Consider the following 12,755-nt stretch of genomic DNA (forward strand, 5'->3'; position numbering starts at 1 on the left):
TGGCATTTTCATGTCCTACCCATTTGTGCCTTCTGCCAGTATCTTGGGTCCCATGTCTGTGAACAGCTCTGTTATTGGTGTTTGTGTGTTCCTCCCTGACAGTGACATAAAAGAGAAATAGGTGTGGGCAGGATGGGCCATCCTGGCAGGATGGGATACATCTGTTCCCTGCCCCACTTGCATTTCAAAGGGTTTGTCTTCTGCACAAACAAAGGAATCTGAAACCAGACCTGCCCTGTCTTTTGTCACCCCAGATTTCTTGAATCCTTTACAGGGGAAGAACTTTCCAGAACCAGAGATGGGATTCCTATCACTTCAAAGGCTGGCACCAGGTATAAATATTAAACTTTAGAGCAACTCATCAAATTACTTCTGTACCTGTAGAAAACCCAGAAGAACTGCTCTGCTCCCCTGCTGCTAGAAGGACTGCCATATTGCCCTGAGGAAGGTAGAGTTGACCTGCTTCTTGAACCCAGGACCAAGTGACACCGAGGACAGCCTCCTGTGTGAGCTACAAAGACACAACAAGCTCAAGGAAACCTGTCCTATATCTGCCCAACTGACAAGACCCAACTGAACCTGCCTGTGCCCTGCTGCTGGCCTCTACTGATTGGTGCCATTTGATCTAGGACGCAAGGTACAACTCTCAGTGGGACCAACCTGGTCCCTGTATTCAATCCGCACTCCATCATTGTTGGCCTGAACTTGTGACTTTGTTCCGGTACGGAATGACCAGATAATCACTGCGGGTGCTTTGCACTTTTTATGGTACTACTTTTAATTAGAACTTTGAAATTCAATGTATCCGGTCCTACTCATTGGATTTTGTGTGTTTTAGTGTCATTTTATTTAGTAAAATTTACGCTACTTTTATAAATAGGTTTTGGATTTTTCATGTGTTGTGTTTTCACTTTATTACTGTTAGAGTGCTGCATAAATACTTTACACATTGCCTCTAAGTTAAGCCTGACTGGTATGTACCAAGCTACCAGAAGGTTAAGCACAGGTTAATTCAGTGGCTTTTGTGGTTCACCCTCACATGGATTGAGGTTGTTGTCTGAGTGGAGCTTCCAACCCCCTCAATCGATAACCCAATTTCTCACATGAGGTATGACTTCCACTCTTTCCTAAATCCATAAGGTGATCCTTATGAATGCAGGTATGTTGTTGCAGATCCACGATGCATAGATGAAAAAGGTCTGCTGCTTTGTTTTACTTTTTTATACTTTTTAGTCTACAGTTTGATGGTGGCCTGACTTCCGGTATACCGAGATCTACCGATAAGAGATCTTGTCTGCAAAATAAGAGGGGTTGCATTCATGATGGCTTTGTAAATGATGCAGCTGATTTTGGCTCAGGGGTTAGAGGCGGCAGACCCGGAAGCTGAGATCGGTCCTGGACCAGGGTTCAATTCCCCGCCTCGGCGGGTCTTGGGCTCAAAAATTCCACAGACTCGATAATTCTAGTTCCGGTGCCTACTCGACTCACGGGTTCACACTCTGCGACTCTGGGCAATAGCTTGCTTAATCTCCACTACGGCCCCTCGCGGCGGGATGTCTGGCTTTCACCTTGTGGATACCCTGCTGGGGTTATCTCACAGGGGAATACCAGGACGGGTTCCCAAGGCAAGCGCCTTGATGCCTTCGGGTGATACGTGCGCTATATAAATCGCAATACATACAATACATACATTTTGAAGATGGTGTGGGCTGGCAAGGAGGGCCATTGGGGTTTCATCAGGATAAGCTGATGTGAGCATATTTCTCCTGGCCCTGGATGAGGCATGCTGTAGCGTGTAAGATGGCCTTGAGGGAGGCCAATGTGGTGTGTGGGAGGCCATTGAGTGGGGCGTTACCACTATCCAGGTGCAACAGTACGAGTGCTGGAACAACTGTTTTGATGTCACTTTCTCGGATAAAAAACAGTATTATATTCTTTAGAAGAGATGTTGATACTAGGCTGTTTTGTTTCTGGTAACTTGTTCCTTGAGGATGAGGTTGGGGTCCAATGTGAAAACAAGTAACTTGTAATGCAATCAAAGTTGGAGTTGTAAGCCATTAAGCCAACTTTGCACTATTTTGCTTGTTGTCTTGGTTAGTTTGAGCTTCTGGTAGGTGCTTGACATTCAGGTCTGGATGAAATGCAGGCAGTGTTTGAGGCATTCTTTTGATGTTTGGAGTAGAGCAGACTTTCAGGTGGAGTTGTGTATCATTGGAAAATTGGTGGATCTTGATGCTGTTATTTGTGAACAGATCCCCCAGGCTCCATGTTGAGGTTGATGGTGATAGGAAACAGTATAGAACTTTGGGGTTCTTCACAGGTGATCGGTATCTTTTTTGCGTGGAAGTGCCCATGTCAACAAACCAGTGTTTATTGGAAAGACAGGAGGAGAATTAATGAAGGAATCCAATTCCAGGCTCCAGGGTATGGATGGGGATTGGATCCTTGACTATGTGGAAGGCAGATAGGATTTCCAGTAATATTGGATGGCATCACCTTCATCTTTATTCAGGAGGGAGTTATCTCTTATGTGTAAGTTAGTAGTCTATGTTATGCAGCATGATCTGAAGCCAATTAGGCAGTTGTGTAGCAGGTAATTAGCACTGATGTGATCTTGAACCTGAACATTTACTGTTTTTCAATCATCTTGGTGAAGAATGATAGGTGAAGAATGGTCCTGTAGTTGCAATGCAATCAGTGTGTGGTGTTTGTTTCTTTAGGAGATGGATGTTTTGGCCTGTCTGGAAAGCTCCTGTAGTTGCGATGCAATCAGTGTCTGGTGTTGGTTTCTTTAGGAGATGGATGCTTTGGCCTGTCTGGAAAGCTGCTGGGAAAGTACTCTGAGTGAGAGAGGTGCTGATAATGGTAAGCAGGGGTGATTCAGCTTCCTCAGAGACAGCTTTGATGAAGGATGAAGGTAGTGTATCATCTTCACCGGTAGTGGCTTTGAGGAAGTTAAGAATGTCACCGAGATCTGTCAGATAGCGCTTTGAAGGATCACAATTGCAAGATTCTACAATAAGTTGAGGTGTAAGAGGTTAAGGAAGCTTGATGTTATCAATGTATCAATATATCTTCTGTATTTTTTCACTGAAGAAGAGGTTGATGGCAAAACACTTGTCTGTGGAGTGTGTTAAATAGAAGGGTCAATCGAAGTAGATGCAGTGCTTAATTGCCTTCAAGAGCTTCATTGATGGTGCTTGTAAGAAAATTGTCTACTGGTCGATGGGGTGAAACCTTTCTTAAGCAGCAAACACAAATATTGTCGGGGTCAAGCCACTAGCAATCTCTACATTAATCTATGCTCAATGCTAAGGTAGTTTGGCACAGGGCAGTTAGGCTTAACTTAGAGACAGGGTGGTAAGTGTTTGTGTGACAATTCAAACAGTACACAGTGAAAAACATTTGCACTCTTTAAGGAAAACCCCGAACTTTGGGCGCCTATCCTAGAAAAATTATTCTTAGAAGTCATACTAACAGGAACTGTCCCCAAGTCATGGCGAGGATCCCTAATAACTCCAATTTTCAAAAAAGGGAACTGGGCACTGGCAGAAAACTATAGGCTAATCACCCTACAAGATACGGACGCCAAGCTGTTTGCCAGAATCCTGTTGACTAAACTAACAGAATGGGTGTCGGACAATAAGAAATTGCCTTTAAATCAAAGAGGCGTCATTCAAGGATTGGGTACAACCACAAATATTCTTATTCTTACCCTACTTATTGACAAGTCAATTAGACGGAAGCAACCTTTATATCTATGTTTCATAGACTTCAAATCCGCCTTTGATTTTGTAAGCAGGAATTTACTTTGGGAAAAACTCGAGACAATGAAAATACCATCCTCACTACTTAAACTGATTTGTCTCTTGTACACAGACACATGGGTAAGTGTGAGGATGGGGGACGGCAGTACATTATCCAAGGAGATTCCAGCAAAGGAAGGCCTAAAACAAGGTTGTGTTTTGGCTCCCCTCCTTTTTAATTTGTTTCTTGCCGACCTAACGCCAATATTGGACAATGAAAATGCGCACCCCCCGAAGTTAGCAGATAAGCGGCTCACGAACCTATTATATGCAGATGATGTGATACTATTGAGCCATACCAAAATGGGTTTTCAGCGACTAATTGGGAGAACTCTCACGTACTCTAAGGCAAATGGTATGGTCATAAACGATACAAAAACCAAGATTATGGTAGTTACTAAAAATAATACCAAAAAAATAATACAAAAAAACACACTACTAAGATGTATATGGATAATATCGAGCTGGAGCAAGTGGAGTCCTACAAATATCTGGGGGTTGTATTTGACTCAAAAGGCAATTTTCAATTACAAAAAAGGGACATCCAAAGGAAAACAAATGCATTGACTGGTGCTTTCAAAATTGTGCAGAAATCACTTCCCAATTTAACTTATGGCCCTCTTCTCAGTATTATTTCTGCAAGACTAGACCCGACTATCACATACGGTAGTGAAGCTGCGATGGGTAGGGATACTGAAATCCTGAATAAAAACATAACCAGAGTATATCGGGCGTTATTTCGGCTTCCAGCAAACGCTTCTCCTGCACAAGTAAGATTGGAGTTTGGACTAATTAATCAACAATATACAAGGAAAGCACATTTCATAAAAGTTTGGAACCAAATAAAAACTGATGACGGAAATAAAATATCGCAACTTTTATGGAAAGAATTAAGTAATGACACGAACTCTCTGGCAGGGCTGTATCTAACGAAAGCGATAAAAGAGTTTGAGGTGACATCAATATGGGATACAGATATTACCAAGACATCATTTAAGAGGATAATTAACAAAACTGCAAGCTTTCTATCTATTCTAAATGATAAAGCTATCCTTACCAAAAGAAAACATACTTGGACAATAATAAATGGTTATAAAAAGAAAGAAATCCAACAATACTTGGTGACTCCCTGGACGGAAAAAAATAAGCATGTGCTCCTCAATGCAAGATTTGGCAAAATACCAGGCTTGTGCCATCGTCCACCTTGGGCAAGAACGGTAACACAAACCGAATGTAGATTGTGCAATGCCTGTGAGGAGGATATCCATCATCTTCTTTGTATTTGTCCGGAACTCTCCCAGGAGAGAAAAACTTTGCTTAAGATTCCACTTAATGCACGAGGAATAAGGACATGCAGGCAGGCCCTAATAAGGTGTTTGGACTCAAATGATATTGTTTTAAATGCTACGTTTGTAAAATTTCTAAAGACTGCTAAAAGGAAATTAGGAGATGTAACTATGTTAACTTTTTAAATTTTGAATCATATTTTAACTGTTCTGTCCATGAATATAGTTTTTATTGATTTTTTTTCTCTTTTTTTTATTTTTCTTCTTTTCGAATGTGCAATATTGTAAGATTTTAAATAATCAACACAATAAAATTTACTTACTTACTCACAGTGAAAAACACCACAAAGAGATCCCACACCAGTTTAGAAAAACAGAGTAATTTGTTATAAATAAAACAAGATCAAAAATCCAATCACTAGAACTTGAGATAGTCAATGGTAAAGAGTTGAGTAAAAATAGCATCACAACGTATAGAAAGCCAACTGTGGTTATCCAGTCGCACCAGTACAAAGTTTCAAATTCAGACTGACCAGGATTGAATGCAGGCCAGGTACAGGGACCCAGTTAGGCCCACTTAACAGAGTACCTTAAATCCTGGTTAGCGGAGTGTTGTGAGGACCCAAGTCCAAGAGGCGTTCCACAGCCAATGCGATGTATCGGTTTTGAGATGCAACGAGTCTAAGATGTGAGGTCCTGAGGCAGCAATGTGACCTTGCAATGTGAAGTCCGGTATCGAGGATGCGTTGCACAGTCAAGACAATGTGTCGGTTCTGAGGAGCTGCGAGGCTGCAATGTGGAGTCCTTTTGTACCACTTTTGGCCACCATAAGCCACGAGTCCCTTGCTCACTTTGCCACTGGATTCAAGCAAGCCGGGCTGAAGACGGCTGGAATGCCAGAAACCGGTCCTCGGAAGCTTGTTTCCGGTCCAGGGAAGACATGGCTTGGCAGTTCGGGCTGGACTGTTCCCATGAGGCACAGGGTCAGACTGATTTGCATACAGCCATGTCTGAACTGCGGTGGCAGAGTGGGCTAAAGAACGGTGATGGATTAAACCCAGATCTTTTGACTGGGTGTGAGTGTTTGATTGATTCAGATGCTCCGTCCATCACCACCCTCTTTTGTACCACAATGTGGAGTCCGGCATCATCATTGAGGCTGCCATTGATGAGAGATGAGAGGGCTTGTGCTGAGGATGTGCCACGCAACGCAGTTCATATATGGGTCTTTTCAACAGTTCCTATCGATCCTCAGTGACTAAGCAGAGCACCTTAGTCCCACTTCCAAGTGTCCTGAACTGGGGTGGCACCACTAGTCCGGATAGACTCACAGATGACAGAGTCCAGGTGAAGGTACAAGGTTGTTGGAAGCCTGTTGTGTTTCTGAGGCTTCAGATCAGTAGGGCAGCCAACTAGCCCTTAAAGTCACTCTGGTGTTCTAGTTTCAAGTGATGCAGGTCCAGTCCTTCTCACCCTGGCCAGAAGGCAAGAGGCAGCATTTCAGCACAGCAGGGCTGCAGCACTTCAAGGAAGCAGAGTGGCAGTCCTTTCAGCAGCACAACAGTCCTTCCTGGCAGAGTATCCAAAGATCCAGAATTTTACTGATGAGCTGGTGTCAGAGGTCCGGCAGTTAAACCCAGTTGTGCCTTTGAGATAGAGGGTGAAGCTTCCAGAGTTTTCCCTTAGAGTCATCCTGCCTTACCTACCCTGACTCCAGATAAACTACAGAGGGTATACAGCCCTTTGTGTGGAGGTAGGACACAGCTTGTTCAAGTGTAAGTAGGGCTGGGCCCAGTCCACCTCCCATCCTGCCAGTGAATGCCCATCTGGCTCACCTAAACTCTCTATTGTGTGTGGCTGTCTAGGAGGAATAGATAAAGCCCAGCAGTCAGCTACACCCAGTCATGTGACCAGAGACAGTCTACCCACACTAAATTGCTATGGCAGAAAAGTGCCAACTTTCTAAAAGGAGCATTTCTAAAGTTGTAATCCAACTTCACCATAAGCTAGGATTTTTCATTACAATTCAAAAGACACCCAACATGAATAGGCTACCTGGTCCCATTTGAAAGTTACATCTTATTAAGTGCAATAGGGTAACTCCATTGTTAGTCTATGGGAGAGGTATGCTTTTCAGGAATGAAAAACAAATGTAAGAGTTTTTCACTATCCGGACATTTAAACCTTAGAACTACTTGTCCTTCATTTTAAATACACTGCACCCTGCCTGTCCAGGTACTAGCATAAGGGTGATATATGTATTTAAAAAAAGGTTTGGGCCTGGTGAAAGTTTTATTTTCTGGGTCAAAATGGCAGTTTAACTACTAGAGCGAAGGTTTGTAATGTCTCTCAGAGAACTATAGAGTTTTTACCTTGCATGTTATCTTGCCCAGGGTCACTGTAAGACAGATCGGAAGAACGACCCATTTGAGGGTTTATAAAGAATGTCGATGCTGGATACAGATGAGGCAACGTTTATTGGCCATGATACTTTGTCCTGTTTCTCCGATGATGAGTGGAGAGTTTTACAGGAGTGGTAGAAGGAGCTTTGTGGGAACGTGATGAAAGAAATTCACCAAGCTCTAATCTCACTGGGTCCTCTGATTACCAACACTGTCCTTTCATTGAGAGCAAAGGGAAAGCAGCAGATGCAGCAGATGCAGTCTGTGGACAGCCAAGAGTCTGAAAGAAGACCTCTTGTCAATGGCTTCCCAAGTAACTCAATTCCCAATCCTGGCGAGCGATTCTGTAACAAGAAAGGAGAGCAAAATGTCCATCTCAACAATCCACAGGACATAGACGAGGGAGAGAGTCACGACTGTCTGAGCAGAGATGATCCTGCTACAATTTGTATTAATCATCTTGGTACAGAAGTGGAAGAAAGCAGCACAAAGGCTCATTCCGATAATCCAGCTACAATTTTTATTGATTATCTTGGTATGGACTTGGAAGAAAAAAGCACCAATGCTAACTCGGTGGTTCCATTTATTATCGCTGTGTTTTCACCAAGCACCAATCTAAAGGAGGAAACCTGTGGACAAGAGAAGACAGAAGCTGTGAAAGGAACTTCAGACTCTCGAAGTATGCTTATGAAAGAGTCCTCTACATGTTATGAAAGCCTGAAGAACTCTATTTGTCCATCGATCATAGACCAGTGTCCGTGTAGTCCAAATTGAGAAGCTCACCCTCTTCACTGATGGTAAAAATACATTTAAAAGAGAAAAAAATTATCTACACAACCAGAGATATCGTTCAAGAAAGAAGGCCTTTACTTGCAGTGATTGTTGGAGGAGCTTTGCTCAGAAGTCAGATCTCCATCGTCATCAGAGAATTCACACAGGTGAAAAGCCATATTACTGCAATCAGTGTGAGAAGAGGTTTACTCAGCAGCCAGGACTTAAACGTCACCAGAGATTCCACAGTGATGAGAAACCTTTTCCCTGCATGAAATGTGAAAAGAGCTTTGTGTATAGGTCCGATTTTGAACGTCACCAGAGGATCCACAAGCCTGAGAAAATGTATAACTGCACTATATGTGAGAAGATCTTTACTCTCATGTCAACCCTTCATCGTCACCAAAGAATCCACAATGATCAGAAATCCTTTTCCTGTGCAGACTGCAAGGAGAGCTTTTTGCAAAAGTCAGATTTTCTACAGCACCAGAGAATGCACACAGGTTAGGATTGAGTCCATCTGCTTCACCATAAGAAATTGGCCATGGTATGAAGGTTTGGCGTGACCTATATATCAATATGGAACTGAACAAAACTACAGCTGTAGCCTATAAACTCATGGTGGTTGAGGATTTTTAAACAACCGCAGATGTCCATGTCTTTGGGATTGAGAATATATGTTGTATACATGGAATTAATGAAGGTTGGGGCAGTGCGGGCACGGGCCATGAAAGCCAGACATCCCATCTTGAAAAGGGATCTCTGGCAGATGGGGAGCCAGTGGAGGGATTTCAAAATAGGAGTGATGTGGTGGAACTTGGGAAGGTGGTAGATAAGGCGGGCGGCCTGATTCTGAATAGACTGAAGACGGCGTAGTTCGTAGGCCGGAATGCCCACATAGAGGCTATTCCCATAATCAAGACAGGAGAGAATCATTGCCAGAATGATAAGTTTGAGAGCATCGGGGGAGAAGAAACGGGACACTTTCCAAATAATCCGGAGGGAAAGAAAACAGGAGGAAACAACTGAACTAATCTGGGCATGCATGGAGAGGTCCCGACTGACTTTAATGCCCAAGGTCTTTGCTGAGGCCGCCGGTACTGGCGAGGGGCCGAAGGTAGGGGGCCAAAGGAGGCAGACCAAGGGGAGGTGGTAGGGCCAGTCAGGACCAACTCCGTCTTGTCCAGATTAAGTTTAAGTTGGTTGGTGTTCATCCACTCAGAGATGAAAACTAGGGTAGAGTGGAATTTAGGCAGGGAGTCCAAGGGAGAGGAAAGATCAAATACTAACTGGAGGTCGTCCACATAATTATACACGGAGACCCCCATGTCAAGAAGAGAAAGAATAAGGGGATGAATGTAAAGATTGAAAAGCAGAGGGGACAGGGAGGAACCTTGGCGGACCCCGCATGAAACCAAGCGGGTGGGAGCAGAAAAACCAGAAAGATGGACCGCCTGAGTCCGTTCTTTAAGAAAAGAGGCGAGCCAAGAGAGAGCAGTGCCCCGAACGACCGCTGCGCTGACACGGCCGAGAAGGATGGAATGATCGACCGTGTCAAACACAGCGGACAAGTCAAGGAGCACCAAGGCTTGGGGTAAATTGGAATCAGCCAAACTTTATTTTGTTGGAGACCACTATTGCATTGTTGCTACCCAATTGAGCAAGAATATATTTTAATGCGCTTGATATTGTTGTATTTTACGCAGTGTCATCTATCCTTCTGTTCTTTCTCCAGTCAGTCATTTACCTCAGTGCTAGTTCTGAGACAGAATTATTTTCATCCAGGCTGTTATTCTTAAAATGGAATTTCAAAGGTTAAGTTATAAAGCGTAGCACCATTGTACTGTTGGGCAGGGGGTTTTATTTGTTATTTTAATGTAAGGTTATCAGAATTCCCCTTTTACGTATTTGACTGATATAGGGAATTTGCAATGTATATTTGTTAAACTTTTTCATGCATATCTTTTCCACTCTGTGTTTGTAAGTATTTATTTCTCAAATTCAAAACAAGTAATGTGTATATCAATAATACCTGTAGATATAATGGAACTCATAATGGTGATATTTGACAAACAAGTTTGGTTGTTAATTAGCCTTGATATATTTATTTATTTACATGTCTTCTCGCTGCTTTTGAATACTTCTCTACATTTGGAGTTAACCCATAGTTGAGACCTTTGCTCTGGGACATCTTGCTAGCAATGCTAGAACCTTTTATTGCTGTGCAGAACAGTTATTTACCACTAGCTCACACTACCAAATCAGTTATAGTGACTCCTTTATATACTTGGCTTCCTTCCCTTCTTCTTATCCCTGACTTTCTTGCACAAGGCCTCAGTGTATACACTAGGGACAGCCCATGCATGATCTGTCCTAGTCTCTTCAAAGTCATTACCATTGAAATAAGTAGTGCCATTGACAATACCACTAACTTATCTTTAAGTCTCTGGCTCTTTCACATTTACTCAGCATTCAGTCTAAAGCTTCACCAACACTGGCAAGGTTTGAAACCTTCACCAACACTGGCATCATTAGCAGTGTTTGGGCCTCCTATCGATCCTCTACCTTCCCAAAAACAGTCATCAAAGGTAGTGTCAGCAAGTTTTATCTGACATTTTTGAGGCTTTATACAACAACAACTGAAGAGTGACTCAAAGGTGCTGTAGTCATGTTAATACACCAAGCAACCAGAAAAAACTCAAACCATAAGTGAACAGACGTTATCAAAGAACCTAAAAAGTGCTGCACACACAATGAAAAATATACCTTATTTATAAGAAGAACCCTCACTCACCCTAGTGGTGACATGCTTCATCATGGGGTTCCCACTGGAGGGACCGAATGCTGCTCCAGTGTGCTTCCACGCCTGATTTACAGCGGAGCTGGTTGTTGTGAAAAAGGTTTTTGGTGTGTGTTAAGTGTATAGTGATAGTGAGATTAAAAAATGCAAGCTGTACCCGAAATAATTTTATTCAGAGGTCAGCTAGTATTGGTAAAAACTGTGTAAAGGATACCTTAGAGGCTATTTTATTGACCCCTTGTATCCTAAAGGGTGAAGGTCGACATGTTTCAACTGTCTTTTAGATTTATGCAGCTTTCTTCAGGACCAAAAAGTGAATATCCCCAGTGGTCCACGCTCGGTACGGCGTGTCCTATCCGTGCCTGATTCTGATGCAGGTTGGAAAGCTTTGATTTGGAAATGGTTTCCGACCCACTCGGATCGGGACAGTCCGACCAACGGAGTACGATGTATCCGGATACTTCCAATACAATTTGGTGGACTCCCATTGACCTTCCCCAAATTTGTTTAGATTGGAGTGGGAATAATGAAAGTCACAACTTTAGTGTTCAACACCTTTCCCCAAATAGGTTTAGATTGGAGTGGGAATAGTAAATGTCATTCCTTTAGTGTCCTAAGCCTTTTCCAAATTGGTTTAAATTGGAGTGGGAATAGTAAATGTCACCCCTTTAGCGTCCAACAACTTCCCCACATTGTTTTAGATTGGAGTAGGAATAGTAAATTCCACCATTTTACTGTCCAACACCTTCCCCCAGTATGGTTAGATTGCAGTGGGAATTGCAAATGACGCCCCTTTATTGTCCAGCGCCTTTCTCAAATTAGTTTAGGGTGGAGTGGGAATTTCCACCCTTTAATGTGCAACACATTCCCCCAATATAGGGCCTCATTATGATGGTGGTCGGACTGTTGTCCGCCATCATTTCGGAGATCGGAACGACCAACTTACTGTCGATGGTACAGCCAATGATGTAACAATGCGACCACCTTTAAGGCAGTCACAAAGTGTATCTTTCCTATTGCACCGTGTGCTGTCGGCTGCTGCACACGTCGCAGTACAAAAAACCACTTTTAACATATCCCGTAACTATGGTGCAGGTATATGTAGGAGGTCACCATAACTGAAGGGCAAGGGGCAATTGAGACCCCATGAACCTTTTTGCCAGTCTTTTCATGGCCGGTAAACCGCAATGAAACAGCCGTCGGGTAGGAACATCATAATCCCTACAGCAGTGCCTTGCAGGCACCACCACCATTGTAGGGATTCAAGTTCCCTCAGACGTTCCGACAGACTTCTGGAGCCTGTCGGATCTGTGGTGGCTGGTCCTCCGACTGCCACCCATCCTCCGGCCATCCTAGTATGGCGGGCGTAAAACATGGTTACGATGGCGGTGGGACTGCAAACGATGGGCTGACGGTGGTGGTCCCACCATCATCGTATTCAGGCCCATGGTTAGAATAGAGTGCAAATAGTAAATATCACTCCTTTAGTGTGAACAATTTTTCAAAATAATTAATATTGGAGTGTGATAATTGAAATGTATCATGTATTCAAAAAACATTTATTTTACTTTCATTTGTCTGTAGTACAAATGCGTGTTTTCTGTTTTTGTTGGTGGATAAGAAATATGAAATTAAATAGATGTATGTTTGCAAGTAATAGTATTATTAGTTACATTCTTTTTGTATAATA

The 12,755-nt window shown here is 42.9% G+C and overlaps 1 pseudogene; it reads left to right on the plus strand.

Moving 5' to 3' along the window:
• Positions 1 to 7,536: 7,536 nt before the first annotated feature.
• LOC147747423 (uncharacterized) lies at positions 7,537 to 8,773 on the plus strand (annotated as a pseudogene).
• The last annotated feature ends 3,982 nt before the right edge of the window (positions 8,774 to 12,755 follow it).

This window comes from Lissotriton vulgaris, chromosome 1_1 (genome assembly GCF_964263255.1).
Source record: "Lissotriton vulgaris chromosome 1_1, aLisVul1.2, whole genome shotgun sequence".
Classification (NCBI taxonomy): Eukaryota; Metazoa; Chordata; class Amphibia; order Caudata; family Salamandridae; genus Lissotriton; species Lissotriton vulgaris.